The following is a 24162-nucleotide window of genomic DNA, read 5'->3' as shown; positions in this document are numbered from 1 at the left end:
TACTGTATGCTGCTATTAAGTAGGCAGCAATAAACTAGCACAGGGCAACAACTGACACTCCTTTAAAAATGCATATCAAGTCTGATAATATTAATACCTGAACTCTAAATAAAGTTCCTCCTCCAACAGGAATATTTGTCAGGCACTGAATCCTTAGCCTACAATTTAATTTTAGGCTTCCCTATGACCCAGGAAATATAGCATTGAGTCCTACATTCTTCAAATGAGAGTCCTAAGCCACCTTTGTGCTGTACTATCCATCTCTCAAACCTCAAGAAATCCTGTGAGATTTGTGAGACTTCCAGCTTGCTCCTGAAGTTTCATCCACAGTCCCATGGGACCTCCCTTGGGAAGAAGTTTGATTATATATTACAAGGTGCTGGCTGTGTCCACTACTAAACTGTTTGCTGTCTGCCTGATGCTCAATGAAAATTGAAACCAAATTATTGTGCTCGTTTCTTCTAGTTAGCTGATTTTGTTGTATGTAAAATTTGCAGTTGCAGAGCATTTGCTTTATTAGTAAATTGTTCATTATCCTGAAGAAAGCAGATTGAAAACATCCAAGAATAGATTTTAATGCTGTGCTTTGTTGTGAAATGTTTCTGACTGAATTTGTATCCTATTTTAATTTGCCCTTAAGTTTTACTTTCTTGATCTCAATGGAAATGAAAACAGAAGAAACTTAAAAGTAGGAAATCAAAACAACTACAAATTAAAGGTAACATTGGAGAGCTGTTACAACACTGCTGGTGTAAGCTTGTCACTTAATCCATCCAGGAGTGAAAAGAGCGTGAATTAAGTTGAAGTCAGCCGTAGGATGTTTGATTAGGATGCAGAGTTGAAGGTTAGTCTTTTCAAAGATTCAAAATGCAGTTATTATCAAAGTATGTATGCAGTATACAAAGTTCATCATCCCCACAGAGAGCCATGAAACAAACAAAAGCATGGAACCTATTCAAGGAAATGAATCAAACTAAGTGTTCCCCCACATGCAAATGCAACAAAAATAAAAACGAGCAAGAAGCACAGAATATAATTAGTTGTTTTTTGAGATTAATACTTTATTTAAACATTTTTGAAGTTCTAGATATTAGAGACACTTACAATTTCTGAAAAATACTTCAATTTTTACAACTGACAAGGATGTAGATGAAACATTGCCAGCTACTAAGGGTTTCTGGGAGAAAGCTTCCGCACCGCTCTATCGGTGTCTGTGCTACAGCTGACACCATATGATCAGGGAATTATAGAAACATAGAAAATAGGTGCAGGAATAGGCCATTCGGCCCTTCGAGCCTGCACCGCCATTCAGTATGATCATGGCTGATCATCCAACTCAGAACCCTGTACCTGCTTTCTCTCCATACCCCCTGATCCCTTTAGCCACAAGGGCCATATCTAACTTCCTCTTAAATTTAGCCAATGAACCGGCCTTCACACCCACATCAGATAAGTGTAGGTATGGAGAGAGAGCAGATAGAAACCTAGGGTTGTGAGGGGTTGGTGTGAGCAATTTCACCCATTAAAAATTACCTCTTGCAATGGATCCTGTAAAAATGGGGAATCTAAAATTATCCAACCTATGATTGCCATTGATCAGAACAACAGTGTGAGGGTCTGCTAGAGGCCACCTAAAAGGAACAAAGACTACGTAAATCATATTGATTTATGACACAGTATGCTGAGGTTCCTTTCCAGGACTCAGCTTTTAGAAGACAAGCTCAGTTTCAAGAGCTGCCTTGTGACACCTGAGAAGTACAGCAATCTGAGTCGTTTAATTTAATGTGATCTGACAGACTTACACGAGGAAATCTGCAGATGCTGGAAATTCAAACAACGACACACACAAAATGCTGGTAGAACACAGCAGGCTAGGCAGCATCTATAGGGAGAAGCGATGTCGACGTTTCGGGCCGAGACCCTTCGTCAGGACTAACCGAAAGGAAAGATAGTAAACGCTTCTCCCTATAGATGCTGCCTAGCCTGCTGTGTTCTACCAGCATTTTGTGTGTGTTGTTGACAGACTTATAGTCAGTTTAGAATTAACTGCACAAGACCTGTAATTGACTGCATGAACTCCCCAATGCCAACATTCTAAAAGGAATTTGAATTACCTGCATTTATCTTGCTTCCTTAATGGTATGCATGCAAGCAAAGATACACAACATCTGAACTTGCATTATTTATATTTTCTCTAATGCTCATGCCAATCATCTTGCTGCAAGATAGAAGATGATATTCATAATTGGGTGTTTTCCCCAAGTTAAGTAAATTGTTATGGTCTCTAGCAGATCACAGACAATTGATTGATGAACTGCTTTGTGTATGTCATTAATACAGTAAATGTAAAGTGCATTGTAAAATGTATGAACATGTGTTCATTTTCTTTTGGCAGGTTTCAGAACAATTGTTTTTGGCTCAGTTCGTGCTGCCTTGATTCATCGCTAATAATTTGTTTTGCCAATTATACCTCATTCATAGACAGTCATAAGCTTGATTACCTTGCATTTCTCTGTAACCTTTGTTAGCCTTAATCAAGCACAACCTTTAATGTTTTGTCCTTCTCTTTGTTCCATAGAACACAATGCTACTTAGTATTCAGCCTATTTCTTACTTTTCTGGCTCATTAAACCATTCTATGAAAAGCAGCTGATGACACACCCCCAGGAAGAAACCCATTTGCGAGAACAATAGAAAAGATATTTTTGGCAAAATGAATGTGTGATAGATATCCAGTTAAAGTAGAACAAGTCCTGCTCTGTCTGTATCCTGCGTGGTGACCAGAGATTGGGTATTGCAAAAATTTTACAAATAGGACCCATTTCTGAAAGCTCATTAGGCACTGTGTACAGTATTTATAAGCAAAGCCATAGCCTCTTACAGGGCCAGATCTATTCAGAATGATCATGAGGCTGAACTCTTCAGCAGATAATTAGCCTAGTGCTAATTACCTTCTTTCCTCGGCCTATTTGTGATACATTCTCAAGTTAATGCACACATACACCCTGTACTTATTTGTGGAAGAAAGATAATTTCCACCATTAAACCAGTGCTTTGTACAAAGGAATCTACCAGGTAACACACTCAAAGCTGCATATAGAATTATATAAGTGAGAGATTGAATTTCAAGCTTTTTGGTGCATTTAGTAATGACCCTCATTCAATTTTGCTGCAAATAAGATTGTGATTGTAGTCAAAAAAGCTTTGGAAATAGCATTAATTCGAGTTGAGGTTCAAGTTTAATTGTCAATTCAACCATACATGAATATCCATGAATACACCCAAATGCAACAATGTTATTCCAGGACCAAGCTGCAAAACAAAGTACCTACAGTCACACACAGCGCATGTAAAAGAGCAAGCACAAATAAGATAACAGTAAAATACAGTCACACAAAAGATATATGCTCCAAGACCCTGAGTCAATGAATGTTGCAGCTATCTGCAGTCGAACACAATACAGCTCTGAAGTTAACACTGAGGAGCAGAACCAACTACAGCTTGGACGCCACACCACAGTGTCCCCAGTGGAACACAACAACTCCGCGAACACAACACAGCTTTCCCCTGCCGAGCTAACACTGAGAAGCAACACCAATTACAGCTTGGATGCCTCACCACATCGTCCCCAGTGGAGCACAGCGACTCCGGTGCCTCTTTGCGATGTAAAAAGAGCTGTAAGAGGAGAGCACCACCCTTCAAATGGGCAGTGCTCATGGCAACTCGGCAACTGTGCTCCTTCCCACGGCATACATGGAGAAAAGAGGGAGAGAGTCTACTGCCGGAGGGGGGGAGGGGAGGCGGAAGGGGATTTGAACAGGGATGAGGCAAGAGAGAAATTATCTGATGTGCTTTTGCATTTCCATTGCAGGGATAGAGAAAGGGTGGAATGTCCACTGTGCCAACATCACTGGTGGGGAATGAATTGGAGATCAGTGGTTCAAGGCAACTGGCAAGCCAGCATCAGAAGAACCTGGCAGGAGACACTTGTGTAATATTGGCCATGAATGAATTCCAAACCTATGGACATGTATACAACGAAATGTAATTACTTTCCTATATATGTTAAGATGAGCTCTATAATTTCAGAATTACTGCTCCTTTATTTAAACAAACTCACGCACAGACTGTGTTAGTCCACACACTCTGCACCCTCAGCCTACTACTGATTTTCTAACGTTTCCACAATTCCACAAAGGTCAAGCCTCCAAACAGATAAAAATCAATGTCTGTGTAAACAAAGGAAGCAAGAAATAGAGGGAGGGCTGCTGACATGGTCCGGTGGCTAATTCACATCTGTGATTTCACAAGTATTCGTTGTTTTAATCAGTAACGAGGAACTAAATGTGAATGTGAGTTAGAATGAAAAGCCAGAAAGAGTTAAAGAGAATGTAGCAATCAAAATGAGTGGGCAAAAAATGAAATTGTGCCCTTTGGTAGAAAAAAACACAATGCTAAGTATTTTTAATGTAGCAGTTGGAAAGAGATGACACTTTAAGGGAAACTATGTGTCCTTGAATATAAGTCACTGAAAAGATGCAGCAGGCAGATAGGAAGACGGTTAATATGTTATTCCTCATTGCAAAAGATTTCAGGGCAAAAACATTTTACTACAATCACATGGAGCCTTGGTGAGTTTGCACATGTAGCAATGGACACAACTGTGGCCTTGTTATGTATAAAACATTATTTATACTATAAATAGAGAGCAGTGAAAAGTTAATCAGCACTGTGATTGGACCAGGAAATCACATGGTAAGAAAGTGAATTATCAATCTACTCCTTTCTCTTTTCCTGCCATTTTCCAGCCCAAATGGAAATACCATATTTTTTTTTCAAAACTCACTTCCCTACAGCAGACTAAAGCAAAGATTGGAAAATGAGTGCAAGGATCACACATAAAAATGAGATACAAAGAATCAGAAAAAAATTACAGAGATACAAACACCACAAAAAGTAATCTGTAATAAATGATAGATAAATTTTATGTGATATAAATTATATCATGTACATCATATTGCTTAATTTAAAAAAAAATTCTCTCATGGTATACAACACTGACAGCAGAATCAAAATTTTGCCTGTAACGAAAGATACATCAACCAATTCATAGTAATGCCATGTAAAAAGCCAAAGTAAGGTATTGAGTTAAAATGCTCCATAAGATTGGTATTCAGGATAATGGAGTAGCAATCTTAAAATTTACATTTTAATAAACGATGCACAAATACAAATGATTTGAATAGAACATAATCAATGGTGATGATGTCTATTCAAAGAATGTATGATACTCAAAATCAATGAACCTCAGACGGCAGACTTAGGTAATGAGTGCAGTTCCTCTTTCGGAAAAGGAAGCGGGGATGCCACAGCTGTCTCTGCAAAGAAAGGACAGCACAGTCTTTTAAAGGCAAAAGATGTGGTGTAGCTTTATGATTATCTCATCATTGTGTACAAACATGGTGGTTCTGTCTCAGTCCTGTTCACCCAAACTGGAACATCTCGCAATCAGATGTTGTCCATTTGTCTGCTGAGCGAGTATTGCGCCATCATCCTGGTAGCGGTGTACATTTCACCTTATGCCAATGTTGAGCAGGCACTGGAGGAACTGAGCACTATAATCAGCAGGCGTGAGACTGCGTACCTTGATGCCTTCCCTATCATTGCAGGGGATTTCAATCAGGCAGGCTTGAAGAAGTCTCTGAACAACTATCATCAAGATATCACCTGTAGAACCAGAGAAACCATCACATTTGACCATTGTTATGCCTTCATCAAAAACACTTTCATGCCATCCCATGCCAAGTCTGATCACCTGGCTATACTTCTACTCTCAGCATAAAGGCAAAGACTGCAGCACCGATGGTGAGAGCCAAGACGTATGGTGAAAGGAGGCAGAGAAACATTCCTAGGACTGCTTGAGTCAGTGGACTGGACTATATTCAGTGATTCATCTTCAAATCTGAATGTTGTCACTGACTTTATCAAGACCTGTGTGGATGAATGAGTAAGGATCATACCCCCAATTTTAATTAACACGCTCCAAAACCTGGGTCCTTGACACATTGGAAATAACATCTCCTCCTCACAGGCAATCAACACAGGCACACCTCAAAGATGTGTGCTTATCCCACTGCTCTACTCTCTTTACATACATGATTGTGTGGCTAAGCACAGGTCAAATGTCATCAAAAAATCTGAGGACAACACAACAATTGTTAGCAGAATTTCAGTGGTGATAAGGAGGCATACAGAAGCAAGATAGATCAGCTGGTTGAGTGGTGTCGCAGCAAAAACTTTGCACTCAACATCAGTAAGACCAAAGAATTGATTGTGGAAGACAGGCAGGATATGTCCTTACCAAGAGATCAGAAATGGAAAGGTTAGGCACTTTCAATATCTCTGTATCAATATCTCATTGGATCTATTCTTGGCTCAACATATTGATGTAATTACAAAGAAGGCATGACAGTGGCTATATTTCATTAGGAGCTTCAAGAGGACTGGTATGTCACCAAAGATACTCACAAATTTCTATAGATGTACCGTGCAGAACATTCTAACTGGTTGCATCACCACTTGGTATGGAGGAGCCTCTGGACAGCATCAGAAAAAGCTGCAGAAAGTTGTAAACTCAGCCAGATCCATTATGACTCCCCTGCATCGAGGACATCCATCATCAAGGACCATTACCCTGGACTTACCATCAAGAAAGAGGTACACACACTTAACGTTTGAGGAACAGCTTCTTCCCCTCCACTATCAGATTTCTGGATGGACAATAAACCCACGAACACCACCTTAGTTTTTTTTCCCCCTCTCTTTTAGCACGGCTAATGTGTGTGTGTGTGTGTGTGTGTGTGTGTGTGTGTGTGTGTGTGTGTGTGTGTGTGTGTGTGTGTGTGTGTGTGTGTGTGTGTGTGTGTGTGTGTGTGTGTGTTGCAAAGTACAGCTGCCATGAAACAACAAATTTCATGACATATGCTGATGATATTAAACTTGATTCTAATTCTAATTCTGATTTGATACAGTTAGATATAAATTACTAGTGCCGTTTGTTCTACTTAAACTGTACTGGTCTTTGAAAAACTCTTCTTACAATTATGTGAAAAACACAATTACTGAGAAATATTTGAGTTCACTACCAATCTGGAGCAGTGCTCAACATCATGAAAGGCATAATTTAATTAAGTCACCCCTTAAGTGTATTGTGTAAAATTAGATTTTAAATGACTTTTTGTCTGCAGAATTTCCTTTTGCTTAATATTAATGACTTCTACAACCATTACATAAAGCACAATCTATAGCGATTAGTAATAGTGAAAAATTCAGTTGTTGTTTAACTTATTTTAGAATAAACTATATTGAAACAGAAAACTATTGCTTTCATTGTCATATCATTAATAAGGATGGATTAAAACATTATAATTCAATTCAGATCAAATTACATATATCAAATGATACAGTAGTATAAGCTGTATTTATGCCAGTTAGTATATAAATATGGATTGAGGGACGATTGCTCAAACGTGTTGACATCAGTGAGTTAGACTGGCGTGAAGTTTAAAAGGAGACAGCTTTACTGAGCAGGTGTCAAGGAGCGGGTGTCAGAGTAGAGGGAGACAGTAGAGGGCTTTTAGCGATAACGGGTTGAGGCGAGGTAGGTTACCAGTGAAGAAAAGAAACAGGAAGCATATCTATTAGGCCGGTGTTTTGTACTGGGTGTCAGATGTGGGAAGTCCAGGAGACTCCCAGCCAACTGTAGGCTACTGCACAAGACCAAAAGAAGCTGCAGAAGGTTGTAAATCTGGTCAGCTCCATCTTGGGCACTAGCCTACAAAGTACCCAGGACATCTTTAGGCAGCGGTGTCTTATAAAAGCAGCATCCATTGTAAAGGACCTCCAGCAGCCAGGGCATACCCTTTTCTCACTGTTACCATCAGGTAGGAGGTGCAGAAGTCCAAAGGCACACACTCAGCGATTCAGGAACAGCTTCTTCCCCTCTGCCATCTGATTCCTAAATGGACATTGAAGCTTTGGATACTACCTCACTTTTTTTAATATACAGTATTTCTGCTTTTTGCACGTTTTTAAAAATCTATTCAATATATGTAATTGATTTACTAGTTTATTTATTATTATGTTTTATTTTATTTTATATTATTATTTTTTCTGCCTGTTAGATTATATATTGCATTGAACTGCTGCTGCTAAATTAACAAATTTCAGATCACATGCCACTGATAATAAACCTGATTCTGAATACTGAGGTATGACTATTCCCAACTTATACAGATAGTAATTATATTTTCACTTGTTACTGTTTATCACTGTCCTGAATGATTCACCTCAGGTGCAAGTACTACAAAAAAGGTGGTGAGGTGGAGTTATATTTTCAGTGCCAATACATTGAAATTGGAGTTACCATTTTGGGGTGTGTTGAATGGATTTTGTGTGTAATGCTGTTGAAAAATTTGACAAAAAATAGGAAAGCAGTGACTAACCCTGGAGAAAAATTGTTGGGGAAGTTAAAGAGCTACAGTGCATTTGCTGAAGACAGGTGTCTGCAGAACTTAAAGCTATCACATTATTCCACCTCTGACCAGTTCACTCTCCGAAGCATAACATACACTATGGCAGCCACAGTGATAGCATAAACTTTGCCATGCAGGTAAGCAAAAACAGAAAGCTTATAAATAGGTGGAGATTAAAGAGAGTTGTGGATCCTGAAATATGCATGGAGTATGCCTCATACAGTTGATGGTCTTCATGCCCCTTGTGAAGTAATGGATCATGAAGTGGTTATTAATTGCACATTTTCCATCAAGTGCACAACATTGAGGAGCTTGTATTTGTTTTGGACAACATATGTGAAAATGACTGCGGCAAAATTTGTGGCCAGATATCAATACCTTAGCAGAAAAACATTAAGTATTAATGTCAACTTGCTGAGAAGCCAGCCCTTTGCTTTATTAATGTCCATATTATTGCTTCAATTTCTGTCATTAAGTCCAAAATAAGAATTATATGCTTTCATGACATCATTATATTTCTGAATTTGCCCATTCCAAAGGCAGAACTTCCATCAGAAATTGACATGTTATAAGGTGCACTAAATGAGTTTTATGTATAAGTTGCACATTAAAACAGACATTAAATCATCTAAATTCTCGGCTCAATCCTTATTATCATTTTATTTTCTTTCAGCTTCAACAGAATCAATAGCACAAAGTTGGAGTGAATTCTTTCTATGTTTTGCACTCAGTGGCCACTTTATTAGGTATGCCTACTCGTTTATGCAAATATCTAATCCGCCAATCCTGTGCCAGCCGCTCAATGAATTAAAGCATGCAGGTATGGTCAGGAGGTTTGTTGTTATTCTGACCAAACATGAGAAAGAGGAAGGAATGTGATCTAACTCACTCTGACTGTGAAATGATTGTTGGTACCAGACGGGGAGATTTACTATCTCAGTAACTGCTGTTCTCCTGGGATTTTCACACACAACAGCCTCTAGAGTTTACAGAGATTGATGTGAAAAACAGAAAATCCATCCAGTGAGTGGCGGTTCTGAGGGCAAAAATGCCTTGTTAATGAGAGAGGACAGAGGGGGATGGCCAGTCTAGTTCAAGCTGACAGGAAGGCAGAAGTAACTTAAAAAACCACGCATTACAACAGTGGAGTGTAGACGTGAATCTCTGATGCACGACATATTGAAACTTGTATAGATGGGCCACAGCAGCAGAAGACCATGAGCAAACACTCAATTGCCACTTTATTAGGTACAGGAGATGCCTAATACAGTGGCCATCTACTGAGTGGACGTAACATGCTGTAAGGTTTCACTGATAATGTAATGGTTTCTCTGTAGCAGCAATGTTTGGGCTATGACTAGAGATAACAGGGTTAGGAATGCTGTTGTTCTTTTTTGTGAGCTGGAAGAGAGATTTTCACGGTCTTTTGGCCAGGGAGGGAAGAGGAGAGAAGACGCGAATGGAGAGAGTTGGTAGACTACCAGTTGGGGTGGACTTGGAGCGAGGATCTGAAGGGCAGTGACAATTGGAGGAGGTCGATGGTGGATGAATGGCCATATTTGTGAGCCCCAACATTGCGCAACAGATTTTTTAATAAAATTGACTTACAGTTAGCAAAGAAACAAAAAAAGCCCAAAGTAAGTGTTATAAAGCTTAATCATACAATCGTATATTGTGTATTGTTTGTTATTTCGGGGTACTGATTTGTAACAGGGGACACATCATGCAGCATCCACCCAAACAAAATTTCTTACGTTTGACCAGGCCGGGGGCTGTCACCCCGTATATTAAGCTGCTAGCCAAACTGAGACTAACATGTATATTGTTTATTTTTGCAGTGGCTTTCATTTGCTTCTTATTAGATCCTGCTGTGGGAATTGAAACATTTTGGAAGTTAATTATGTTGAGTGCAAAGAAGTCCACGGGCAAAATGACTACCATTTTATGATATCAGTATCCAATCACCTTTAACTGCATTTTGGCTTGTCTAATTGCATCATAAGTAGTCCAATATCATGACTGGCTAATGCCAATTGAAAACTAGCTTCAGTGCTTCAAAGTTGACTGCATCTCTTAAAACAAAGGTTAGTTTTAGATGCAGTGGTTTCCAAGTCATTGAGGAGACTTGCCTCTTGTCAGGAGCTTCTTAGCATGGGACTGCAGAGGGAGGGATTTGTGAACTGGATGTTGTGCTTTAAAGGCTTTGCTGGAAGAAGTGATGGATCTGCATCCATAGTGGGGCTCCTTCATGCATGGAAGGAAGTAGCTGGAGCAGGCATGCCAGCAACCAGGCCTGGAGAACTTGGATGCAATGCCATAATGCATTCAAAGAATGTGGATGTTCAGGATTCAAAGTCAGTGAATGCTTCTTTGCCACCATCCATCTACTGCATAACTGGCTTAACATTGCTGTTCAACTCTCACAGCCACCTACCAACAGTCCTTAACAAGAAGAATTTACTTTGATTTACTGTAAAAGAATTTTGTCACCGATCATTGTGAGAGACTTTATTGTTAGGGAAGAGAAATAATGATACAGACCTTGGTATATGGTTAATCCTTTTATTACATGATCATGAGCAGCCATTGTCATATGACTCTGACAATGTCAGATTACATCTTAGATGTATACAGAAAATTTGGCGCAATCACCAACAGTTAAACATACTTGGTCAGTGATTTCCAAAGCACTGGTTTGGTTTCAGCAAGCTTACTGACATTCCCACGCAATGCACAAAATTAGGGATTCACGTCTACAGTTAGTTCCTCTAATTGCTACTTGCTAGAAAATCTCACCAAAAGGTTAACAATATATCTGGTTATTGTTAACTCGCACAAGCAAGGCAGTGTCTGCCTCTTGTCCCGTCACCCTCTAATTTCTAGCTAGTCAGGCTTGACATCAACATTTAATGCAAAATTAATCTTAACTTCCTAATTTTTTTCTACACCTACCAATCATATGCTTCATTATATTCTCATGGATACTGTCTAAATACTGGCACTGCAAGCCTCACACCTGCATTTCATAGCTTCCATTCATAATATGATAGGTACACAGCCGGAAAAACAGTACACGTAGTGCATCAATCCATTTGATTAGCCTCCAGCCAGAGTGATTGGTGCAAGTTCCAGCCCTCTGGAGGACAATTACATACTGTACATGTTTTGCTGCTTAAAACATATGTGAAATCTTCAAAGGGAACACAGGAGAAGTCTGTAGGGTGCACCCAATGAAATCTCTGGTAAATGGCAAATCTTTCAGAATGGATTTTTTTTTTGTAATTTGTTTTTTACTGAAGTTCATCATCAAACAAACATTTCCATAAGATGTATTTCAGATATTGTACATATATCATATACTCATATGTGCCACAAATCTCCACATAATATTTAACTGAGGTATACACTTATAGAAAAGAGAGGAAAGAAAGAACAAGTGAAAGGAGAAAACTAAGCATAAGTAGGGAGTGATCTTGTTTTTACAACATATTCATTGATTTGTGAGAATAAAATCAGGCCTGTTAGGTGTTATGTGAATATATTTAATAACAAGAAGCACAGGTAAGCCACACAGGGATTGATGAGGAGCCCCTAGGACAATCATTCCATCAGCTGGATGGGCAACATTATTACCATACCTGCATATCGTTTCTGACTGTTGTATCAGCTCTCATTACAATATTTGTGGAAGGCACTCAATATGCCTATGGCACAGTTTCACACATTCATATTGTGCAAGTCCAGACTACAATTCTCATGACTCTAAATATTACTCTCTCCTGCCATTTCAGATTGCAATCCTGCAACTTGCGATCCAATAGATGGACAATACCAAGATTCCGTATCACTGTCGGGGCTGTGGACAGGATGTGCGTAAAACATGAATGAGCTGTCCTTCTTCAGGAGGAAAGTGTTTGTTCTGGGCCCACAACTGGTTCAAGTCACCCTGTAACACCATCGACAATCTCCACAAATTACTATTGTCTGATTTCCACCGGCCGAGCTACAGTTTATTTAGATAGCAGGGCACAGGAATATTCAGAGAGGCATGTGCACATGGAATATGGTGCACGGTGTGATCCATTGAAATTAGAATGGTATTTAGCTCAGCTGGATTTTTACAGTTCTTTTAGATTGTTCATTGGAGGATAGTTTCTAGTTTGCAATTCTGATAAAATGATATTGTTATAGTTTCTTTAAATTGCCCAAGCTGTGCCCTCCTTCTGTGTATTCTAAATGCTAAACCCTGTGCATTTATAGTAGAATTAATGGAATAGACTGAGCAATCAATCTCAGAAGTTGATCACCATCACAATCTACCTGTTCTTCATATTCTAGCAGGAGTCCATGCTATGTGTATTACAATCCTTTCCACAATAGCAAGCAGTTCAACTCACATTACATATGTGCACACACTTATTACAGTCCATATTGAAGTCAAAGTAGCATCCATAATACAATCAATTGGTGCTGCACAACATTATTCAGTATTTAAGGTTCTCTTTTTTGTGTATTTAATATTTCAGTCATATTTGTTCACCTCACCAAGGTAAAAAAAAAACAACTAAGCATTCGGCCCCATGTTTTTCTTTCAATTAGTTTTATGCATTGGAGTTACAAAACATCAGAGGTGACAAGGACATTTTAAACAAACCCGAGATAACTATCTGTTGAAGCACAGCGAGATGTTTGAGTTTTAAAAGAGTGCAGTGAGATATTTGAGTTTAAGAAAAGTGCAAAACTTTTTTTTTCTTCACAAGGAGAAAGAAAGATGGCTAGGTTAAAAAGGCAGAAAATGGACAAAATTCACAGGTTTATAAACAGTGAGTACTTGATGATAATAATCATACATTAAAAATCAGAAATGGCCGACTACACCGGAAAGATAGACATGTTCCATTGTACAGAAGAAAACTGGTTGTTATATACTGAATGAATTGAGCAGTATTTTAAAGCAAGTGAAGCAGCCAATGAGAAATGAGTACCAGTTTTGCTGAGCAAAAATTGTGGAAGGGTATACAGTTTGCTTAAAAGTTTGACTGCTACAGCCAAGCCAGCTGAAAGGAGCATCACTGATATCATGAATGTAACGTAGGAACATTTAGAACCAAAACTATTGCTGATTGCAGAACACTTCAGGTTTCATAAGTGAAATCAAAAGGTAGAGGAGTCCATTTCAACATACATGGCTGAATTGAAGAGATTGTCTGAGCTTTGTCAGTTCAGTAATGATGCACTGAGAAATCATTTAGTTTGTGGAATATTACAAAAAAAAATTCAAAATAGCTCCTAACTGAAGTACAACTTACATTTAGGAGAGCAGTTAAAATTGCTGTATCAATGGAAACAGTAAACAGAGACACAATTGAGTCGCAGTCAGGAATGACATTGAGCATGAACAAAATTGCACCACCTAAAACACCTTCTTTTCTCTAAAAATTGACTCTGCTCTCCTTATCTTTTTTGTGTTAAAACACATTGTGCTACTTTTGCGACAGGGGCTCGAATACACCAGACCAATGCAGGCTTAAAGGCAAAACTTATAGGTAATACAAAGAGTGTGTCAGATACACAAAATTAAATGGACTGCACAGGGAAGAGAAAAAGGTGAAAAGTCAAGTTGCAGTTTCAAAAAGAGCATTAATCTGCATGTTGCTGATGAAGAGTCTGGTAATGATAAGAGTGACACAGGACTGGGTAGCCTTGAGATTTGAAATGTGCTAACAGTTGACAGCAATATGGCTTACACCAGAAGTGAACAGCAAATTAATTAATATGGAATTGTACACTGGTTCAGTTATTCCACAAAATGAGTTCAAACATTGCTTCAAAGATACTGAAGAGAAGCTTACAGATATTCAACTAAGAACTTATACTGGAGGAAAGGAGAGCGGAGTCAATTGTTAGAGTAGTGTCTAGAGCTGTCAGAGCCTCCTCCTGCAGACCCAGAGTCGATTCCTACAACCAGCATGAAGAGGACACCAGAACCAGAGACAAGGCTCTCTTATCCAGCCAATGGGCCCCACCCCTTGTCAGAAAAGTTGTTATTCCACAAGGGTAAGAAATTCTCTCCAGCACTTAAATATTTAGGCCTGAATGGGAAAATTTAAAATTTACTGTGCTCTGATGTCTATGTTGTAGTTGTATTATATTGTATACTATACATGTATATTTAAGATGCATTCTATTTTGAGTTGGAGTATACTGCTAAGCAGGGAGTAGTATTGTGTATTTAATATTTCAGAAATTTTTGAGTAATATTGTAAATATATTATTCAATTAAGCATTCTTTGTTTACATAATTCATTAAGGGTTATATGTAAAAGTACATGAATGGCATACGTCATCACACTACCACATCATATTTGTGTGGCTCACTAAAATAAAAAACAAAACCAAGTTTTTCTTTGGATTGGTTTTATGTTTTGGAGTTATAAAACATAACACCCTTGAATATATGATGTGCGCTTTTGCTATGACAACATTCTTATTCTGAACATTTCCATTTTGTTGCAAATGTAATTATCTCTTCAATATTTGTATTCCATGTTACCCAGAAATATTGTTTCCATCCTTTTAAATTTGCTGCCTTGTGACATTTTGTAAGGTAAGGTATTTTGTGAGGCTGTCAGAAAACTCTTACTTCAGTTGTCTTTCTCGTATTCCCTATTTTCTGTTTAAAATGGTTCATAACATTTATTCATAGACTATTCCATTTGCACATTGATTACATTCAGTATGATGAATGCATAAAATGATTTCAGTAGCTGTAAGGTTATAAAAGCAATGCACATTCTAAAGATTGTAACTGAATTTGCAAAGAGTAATCACATTAAATATAAATGTCTAACAGGCAGAGGAGCTACAACTGTACTGTGCCTCCATCATGTCACTAACATATGATCAGTCTGAAATTGCATAGACTTTCATTTCAGGATCATTGGACTGAATATGCAATTGCGCGTGGGAGGGGAAATAGAACCAAAGAAATTGACAGCGCATCAGGAAGCCAGCTCCATTTTGCCATCTCCCATATTTAACTGCATTATATCATGCAATGTATGAATAATCCTGTTGCGAGAGGCACCATGTCAATTCCAATACGCCCAGTCAGTCAATTACAACAATATTAACAGTTTAAGATTTTATCTGAGTGTTGATCTGGTTTCCAGAATTTTCAAGATCACCGGCAAAGCAACATAAAAACATGGAAGCAACTGAGGGCTAAAGATAACGGAGGGAATAATTTCGGTGAATAATGAAGCTTCACAGCTGGTTTCTCAGCTGCTTCAGTGAAAGGTTTTATTCACAGTGTTTGTGCTGAGACATTACTTTGAATACTTTGGAGGCTCTTCTGACAACATTGGAGTTATTCTGACAGTGCTGGGGATTTGTATGTTTGATCTGCACAAGGTAACATTGATTTAACAGATCAGCATGGGAACTGCATTTGCTGCATTAGTTTGGACCTCAGATGAGAAATGAGATGACAAGCTCTAACAGCAGCACCAGCAAGTGCAACAGCTGAAGCAACAGTTTGTACATCACAAACTTCCAGATCCACACAGCAGAGGGGATGAACACAAAGTAGCGTAGCTAGCAGTGAATTGAGCCGAAGCCAGAAGTAACTCTTCCTAAATAAGTCAAAGCAAAAATTCCTCAGGAGTTTCTGGGTCAAACATCAGATAATGGCAAACATTTCAGTCTGTTGGAACAAAACCTTTTCCCAGATGGGTTCATGTGACCAAACTTGACTGATGGACTTCAAGTCACCTCTGCTAGTTGCTTTATTTATCGAGGATTTATCGAGGTCTTTGTCGGAGATATTTGTAGAATTTCACAGTCTGCAACACACTGGATGATTGATTAGTTGCCAGGGAACTAATCAAAGCTACTCTTCCAATGAAAAGGACAGTAAAAAAATTAGTTCCTGTGCTTCTGGCTTTATGTTTGCACAGAACATCATGTGCAATTATCTTGAATCATCCAATAACTGCAAGGCATCCCATTCCATCACTGTGCAGCTGCATGTATAACCAGAGAAAGATCTTTATGCAGGTGTGTGAAAAATTCCTGGGCATAAGCTATGATGATTTCTTTGCACTGCAGTCCACCCTACCCAATCTCATTGGAGCACAAATCAGGCTGAATATTTGGAGAGAAGTGTTAAAGCATGGCTGATGAGAATACCAAGCAATGAGGTCAAGTAACAAGAGAATTCAGGATATATGGAAACCACTGATTAAAGTCAGTGTCAGAATAAAGACACACTTCAGATGTGTGGACAGATTTAGAAATGGCTGTTGCACACATTTGCCAAGATCTGCACAATAGTTGTGGGGTATTGACTTTGCATTATATTCCGTAGCAGGGAGGCTTAGACCTGCAGGAAGAGTGTGTAAAGTGCACAGCCCCTTCACCTCTTTCTGAGGAGAAGGAGGCAGTATGTGATATGGTCAATATAGCAGCAGTGACACATTTTACTGGCTGGGCTACTTGTCTTACAGTGAAAGTGACCATTGCACCACCAATCTGAATCACATGTAAAGTACTTTTTTGATGATCTTCACCTCCAAACCCACAACTCATGATCCTTCCATCTGCCCTTCTATTTTCTGGTGTCGGTTACATCCTAAACGATAATTGCACTTGCTAGTCAGTGACCAGAATCAGACAAGACAAAAAAGTCTTGGAAAAATCTGAAAACTTGCAAGTAAAATGAGACTAACATTTTAATGTCAAACATATACATTTAACAAATCTTTATTTATATGCATATGCAAATCTTTATGCAGTGTCTTCCTAGCTCTTCTGTCGACTGCAACCTAGTTAACCATGAAAACTCCTACTAAAAATAAAAAAGGAACATATCTAATTGAATGATCTGTCCCACAACAGCCTGATATAACAATGTTCAGCCAACATTCTGAACTCCTCTATCAATAACTTTGGTCAAGTCTTGATCAGGGATAAGCAGAACAAACATATCAGAGGTGGCAACACTATAGCACCCAGTTAATAAGGAACCTGAGGGTTATTGATTTCAGACTCCATGAAGATCATATATCAGGCAAAGATTAGTGTATTATTTTTGTTTTGTACAATTTTAGAGTGAAAAAAAGGAAAGGAGCACCATACAAAAATTTGGGCACCCCAAGAGGTTTGAGCTATCAGATAACTTTTACCAAGGTCTCAGATCTCAATTAGGGCTATGGCTTGTTCACAGTCATCATTATGAAAGGCCAGGTGATGCAAATTTCAAAGCTTTATAAGTACCCTGACTCCTCAAACCTTGTCCCAACAATCAGCAGCCATGGGCTCCTCTAGGCAGCTGCCTAGCCCTCAGAAAATTAAAATAAATTATGTCTACAAAGCAGGAGAAGGCTTTAAGAAGATAGCAAAGCATTTTCAGGTAGCCGTTTCCTCAGTTTGTAATGTAATTAAGAAATGGCAGTTAACAGGAATGGTGGAGGTCAATTTGAGACCTGGAAGACCAAGAAAACTTTCCGAGAGAACTACTTGTAGGAATGCTAAAAATGCAAATCAAAACCCCCGTTTGACTGCAAAAAACCTTCAAGAAGATTTAGCAGACTCTGGAGTGGTGGTGCACTGTTCTACTGTGACACCTGCACAGATATGACCTTCATGGAAAAGTCATCAGAAGAAAATCTTTCCTGCATCTTCACGACAAAATTCACCATCAGAAGTTTGCAAAGGAACATCTAAATAAGCTTGATGCATTTTGGAAGCAAGTCCTGTGGACTGATGAAGTTAAAATAGAACTTATTGGCTGCAATGAGCAAAGGTATGTTTGGAGAAAAAGGGTGCAGAATTTCATGAAAAGAACACCTCTTCAACTGTTAAGCACGGGAGTGGACTGATCATGCTTTGGGCTTGTGTTGCAGCCAGTGGCATGGGGAACATTTCACTGGTAGAGGGAAGAATTAATTTAATTAAATACCAGCAAGTTCTGCGAGCAAACATCACACCGTCTGTAAAGAAGCTGAAGATGAAAAGCGGATGGCTTCTACAACAGGATAATGATCCTAAACACACCTCAAAATCCACAGTGGACTACCTCAAGAGGTGCAAGCTGAAGGTTTTGCCATGGCCCTCACAGAGTTCCTACCTAAACATCATCGAAAATCTGTGGATAGACCTCAAAAGAGCAGTGCATACAAGACGGCCCAAGAATTTCACAGACTAGAAGCCTTTTGCAAGGAAGAATATGTGAAAATCCCCCAAACAAGAATTGAAAGACCCTTAGCTGGCTGCAGAAAGCATTTACAAGCTGTGATACTTGCCAAGGGGATGTTACTAACTACTGACCATGCCAGGTGCCCAAACTTTTGCTTCAGGCACTTTTCCTTTTTTGTTATTTTGAAACTATAAAAGATGGAAATAAAAAAAATAATCGTGCTTAAAATATTAAAGAAATGTGTCATCTTTAACTTTATGCCTTTTAGAATTCAGGTCATCTTTTACTCGCTTAGCTATTCACAGTAACAGCAATTTTGACCAGGAGTGCCCAGACTTTTGCATGCCACTGAATAGATAGATAGATAGAAAGGAAATTGAATAAGTAGTACAAAAAGAGAGAGAAAATACTAAGGTAGTGTTCATGCATTCATTGCCCATTTAGAAATCTGATGTAGTGAGCATACCTGTAGTTGGAATACATTCCTGTACGTCACCATGATTGCTCTCATCATCCAATCTCACCCATCAGTATTAGGGTAACATGCAGATTTGTATACAGCAGTAATTGTGCCATTGCATTTGCCTTACTCATGTATTTCAACCATTTTGATCACTATGAATTTGAAACCACACTTCCATTTCTGACTTCATGCACCTACCTCCAGTCCAACTTCTTTGTTCCCTCCTCCTGTCAGGAGGGAAGAGTATCTCCATACACCCAATATTTATGCAATCATTTGACCTTTTGACACCATCCTGCCATTTTTTATTGTTGTGCTTCCAATTAAAAAAATCCACCCAGTTGCATGTTTGAAATGACCCTGCAGTTGATGTGTTCTGAATACTCAACATGTTAAATTGTTTGAAGTTAATGTGCTGCCCTGTCCAGTACATCATTAAAATTGTTTTTGAGTGAATTCTGAGTGATAGGTCACAGATAAATTTATCTTAAGAGGGTATCAATTACATTCAGGTAGATTCCTCAAAATTTTGGATTGATACTAAACTGAGAATAGCAAGCACGTTTCAACTTCTATTCCATCTGTTTCTTTTCCCTGAAGAGAAGGAGCTAATGTCCCTTCTTCAGCTGTAGCTCACAAAACAATTTGAATTCCATTTACCAGATTCCCTTCTCCCACTCTCCACATACCGACTGTTATTTTGTGCACATATTAAAGGGATCCTTAGCTTTAGTTGGTAAAAACTGAAAGCTTAGTTTCCACTTCTTTTGACTACATTGGTTATAGATTCTGGAGCCTTAATAGTTGCCACTTAGAATTTCACTTCCTGACTACAACAAGCCATTGTTTATTTTCACTCCCTTTAAAGCTTTGAAAACTGGCTGCCTTAAGCAGATTTCCTGAACAGCGAGCTTCTTATAGCAATGTGTGCTATGCTGGAAACTCTGCAAATTAACATAAATGAGGTCTGATTATGAAAATGGTTCTACCGTCTCCAAACAGCTGCAGAGCACATCCCAGCCAGTATTTAAATGTATTTTAATGTATATTGAAAAATCTTCCTGAGCTGGGAAACTCTCATCCTCTCAGAACAGGGTTGACATGCAATCTAGAATCCTGGGATGAAAGGCTATTCCCCTACTGGTTATACAGTTCTCTTTGGAACAGTATGGAAAAACCGCAGATCAGTTCCAACTGTGCATGATTAAGTATAAACCTACCCTGTGTTCTCTGCTGATTGATAATCTTATTCACTTAGCAACACTGGGACGATGGAATAGGAAGCACCGGCTGGAAAGCAATCTGTAACCTCTATTATTTGTGCTTTATTCAAATTGATGTCTTTGTGAATGTCTGAAATGAGAAAATTCAAGTCAGCAACATGAACGGTTTTCATACTTAAGGATACCGAATCTGAAGACAACACATTAACATGTCCCAAGTTCAAACAAAATAAATTACAAGTGTCTAAACTGTTGCTATGGTGTAAATGAATCCTCCCTCCAGGGGTTACAGTACAATCTGAAGTTGTCACTTCTCCTTAAATGGAGGAAATAATATTTCTTCCAGATTTATGAAGCAAATATGAAATGAAGATATATAAATATATTATTTCTGCAAAATGTTATTGAACCGGTCTGTCAAGACCAAGAAATAAAAGCAAAATTTAATCAAAATAATTCTTTAAGAATTTCATGTGCTAGCTCACCTAAAAAAAATTACCATGATCTTAAGTGGATATCCTCTATTAATGCTCATCTCACTTAAGTTTTGCACAGATTATACTTGAGGTATTTTCATTGCCGCATCTTAAATCTCTGCCAGTAAGCATGAATTATATTTTCAACCTGGAAGCAGCAGTAGAATGTTCGATCCATTTGAGAAGAGGATAATCCAAATTCTTTCATCCCTGTATTCCAAGGGCACAAAATTGATCACAAACATGGGGAGGTCAAAAACAACATATTGATTTATGTTCATCTTTATTCATTGGTATTGATAATTCTTGGCTGTCGTGTGATGTTTACATTGTTGTGTCTATGGCTATTTTCCCACAATGTTGAAGTGCTGTTTATACCAAGACCTGTTATAGTGCCTGCATGTATTGCTGTCATTAGGAAGGAGGTACAAGAGCCTTAGATCCCCCACCACCAGGTTCAGGAACCTTCCACCATCAAACTGTCATTACCTCCAGTTGAACTCTGTCTTTTTGTGTGCTTCCCCCAGCTGTCAGTCTGTGGTTTTGTATTGCCATCTGCTCCTGCTCTCCTCTGGCCCCTGTATTACTGACTACTCCATCTCTCATCTGTTTCTCATTATTACCTGTATTGCTGCCACCTGTGTCTCATTGTGCTCCACCTATCATCTGCCTCTCTGTTTATTGGTCAGTATAGTTTAGACCTGTGTTTTCATCTGTTTGTTGCCAGATTGTGTCCGTGAATTTTCCTGATTCCCAATTCTGGTTTTTGGATTTCTCTGGATGTTTTGATCTCTGCCTGAACTTTGGCGCTGACTTAGTTGCCCCCTTTGCTACTCAGTAAATATCGCAGTGCACACAGTACTTGGTCTGCAATTGGGTCCCTGCTTCAGCAACCTGACACAAAGAGCTGAACCAGCATGGATAACTTCACTCACCCCAACACTGAACCGATTCCAGAAACTATGGACACACTTCCAAGGATACTACAACTCAAGCTCTCCGTATTATTTATTTACATATTCATTTTTTTATTTGCATAGTTTATCTGCTTTTGGGCATTGGTTGTTTGAGAGTCTTTATTTGTGTGTATTCTTCATTGATCTGTTGCATTTTGTTCTATTGTGAATGCCTACAAGAAAACAATCTCACAGTGGCATATGGTAATGTTCACTACACATGCCTTGATACGAAATTTACTTTGAACTTTAGTATTTACTTGAAAGGAAAGTTAACATTATGTATCAGGGAAGGCCTGAAGAAAGAAGTCACTTTTCCCAAGTGAAGGTGGGTGTGATTTGGTGTCAACATGTACCTGATAACTGTTTGCACTATTGTTAAGAGTAGGACCTACAGCAAGGTCCTGGGAATCCTGTGCACATGGACATTGAGTGCACCTTTAAGTAGATGATGGGGCAATAATGGAGCAAGTTGAAGTGGCTGGAAGTGAACCTGTCATAATTCGTTGAATGAGACAGACTGTTCAGTGCAGTTGCTGTTCTCCTAACATCTTTTTCTTTTCCTGAGAAGTAAGGATATTATCTTCATTTACATTCACTCTCATTAAATGATATGTATAATAATATGCAAGTTATTTTATTTGAGTGTAACATTTGAATAATAGTGACTAGCTTCTGATTACATATCTTGGTGAAATTTATGGTAGTGATTTCAAAGTTAAGTGTATAAAAGCCATTAATCTTCGTAAATAACATTTTGCTTTCAAAACCATTCAGAAAATATCTCTCCAACTATGTTCTAATTAACGCAAGTATTTAAAAGCCATTACTTTTTAATTTACATGTTCAAAGATTTTGCAAACTTCAACTTAAAAGGAAGCAATGATTAAATTTTATTTTATTATTCAACTACCTTCAAAAGATTCTATGACTGATAAAAGAAATACAATGTTCCATTTACATAGTACTTATCCTCAGATAAGTCCTTCACAGTTAATCAGTTACTTTCTTGAAGTAGTAGCTGTTAAAATAAAGTGAACCTTAAACTGGCTTTGTTTGTCCTTGCATCCCACCAACAACCAATACGTGGCACAATAATATATATTCTTAAGTAACAGCAGAAGCGTAAACATTGGTCATTTGAAATCACTTTGACTAACCACATGTGATATGTGCTCAGGTTAGTCAATTGTGTTTTCCTGACATTGGGACATAATGACAAGGAATTGGATTGGACAGTACAAAAGTGACGCCTAACTGAGGTCTAATAGAAGGCCTCATTGAGAATTGTTGTGGTGCTTGCTTGCAAATCATTTCAAGGACACAAATTAATTAGATATGAAGATACTGCTAATCCATGGAAGAGGGATATTTAATGAAGTATCAAAGGAATTTAAAAATGGGAGATGAGATTGTAAATGGGTAATGTAAAGCAGATAGTAATCTATATAAATAAATGTAAGACAAAGCAGTTGCATATTCTATAATTGCTATGTACAATAATCAAAGCGGTTCTTTCCAGGACCCTTTATAATTGGAAAAGATATATCCATTCTCATACTTAAATCCTCTTGCTATTTATTTATCTATTGATACAGCTGGAAGTAGGCCCAACCAGCCCTTCAAGCCGTGCTGCCCCAGCAACTCCTGACACACTCAATTAACCCTAACACTATCATGGGAGAATTTATAATATGCAGTTAACTTACGCAGTATGTCTTTGGACTATGGGAGGAAGCTGAAGGACCCAGAGGAAACCCACACATTCTACAGGGAGGACAGACAGAGACTCGTTACAGAACTGTGCCAGAATTGAACTCTGAACTCCAGGATGCCCTGAGCTGTAATAGCAAAATGCTAATCACAACACTACCGTGACTTTAAAGAAGAACGGCAAAAGTTCACCAGTTTGATTCCTGACATGGTGGTTTTGTTGAAAGAGAAGAAGTTAATCAGATTAAGATTGTACTCTTGAATTTAGAAAAAAATAAAGGTGATCTGATTTGAATGTATTAAATTCTTTAATAAATTTCAATGAGATCAAATATAAGAGACTTTACACTGTTAACCCTTAACAGTGTTGATACACTGAAGGATACTTGGGTCCAAGTTCATAGCTCTTTGAAAGTGGTTACACAGGTTGAAAGGGTGGTAAAGAAGGCATATGCCATAATTTTTTGAGCTCAAGAGTCAAGAAGTTATCCTTCAGCTTTATAAAACTCTAGTTCAACTGTACCTGGAGTACTGCATTCAGTCCATTATAGAGGGACATTGAGATTTTGCAGAAGGTGCAGAAGAGGTTTAGCAGAATA

The sequence above is a fragment of the Hemitrygon akajei genome, chromosome 15 (assembly GCF_048418815.1).
Source record: "Hemitrygon akajei chromosome 15, sHemAka1.3, whole genome shotgun sequence".
Lineage (NCBI taxonomy): Eukaryota > Metazoa > Chordata > Chondrichthyes > Myliobatiformes > Dasyatidae > Hemitrygon > Hemitrygon akajei.
This window is presented reverse-complemented; position numbering follows the sequence as displayed.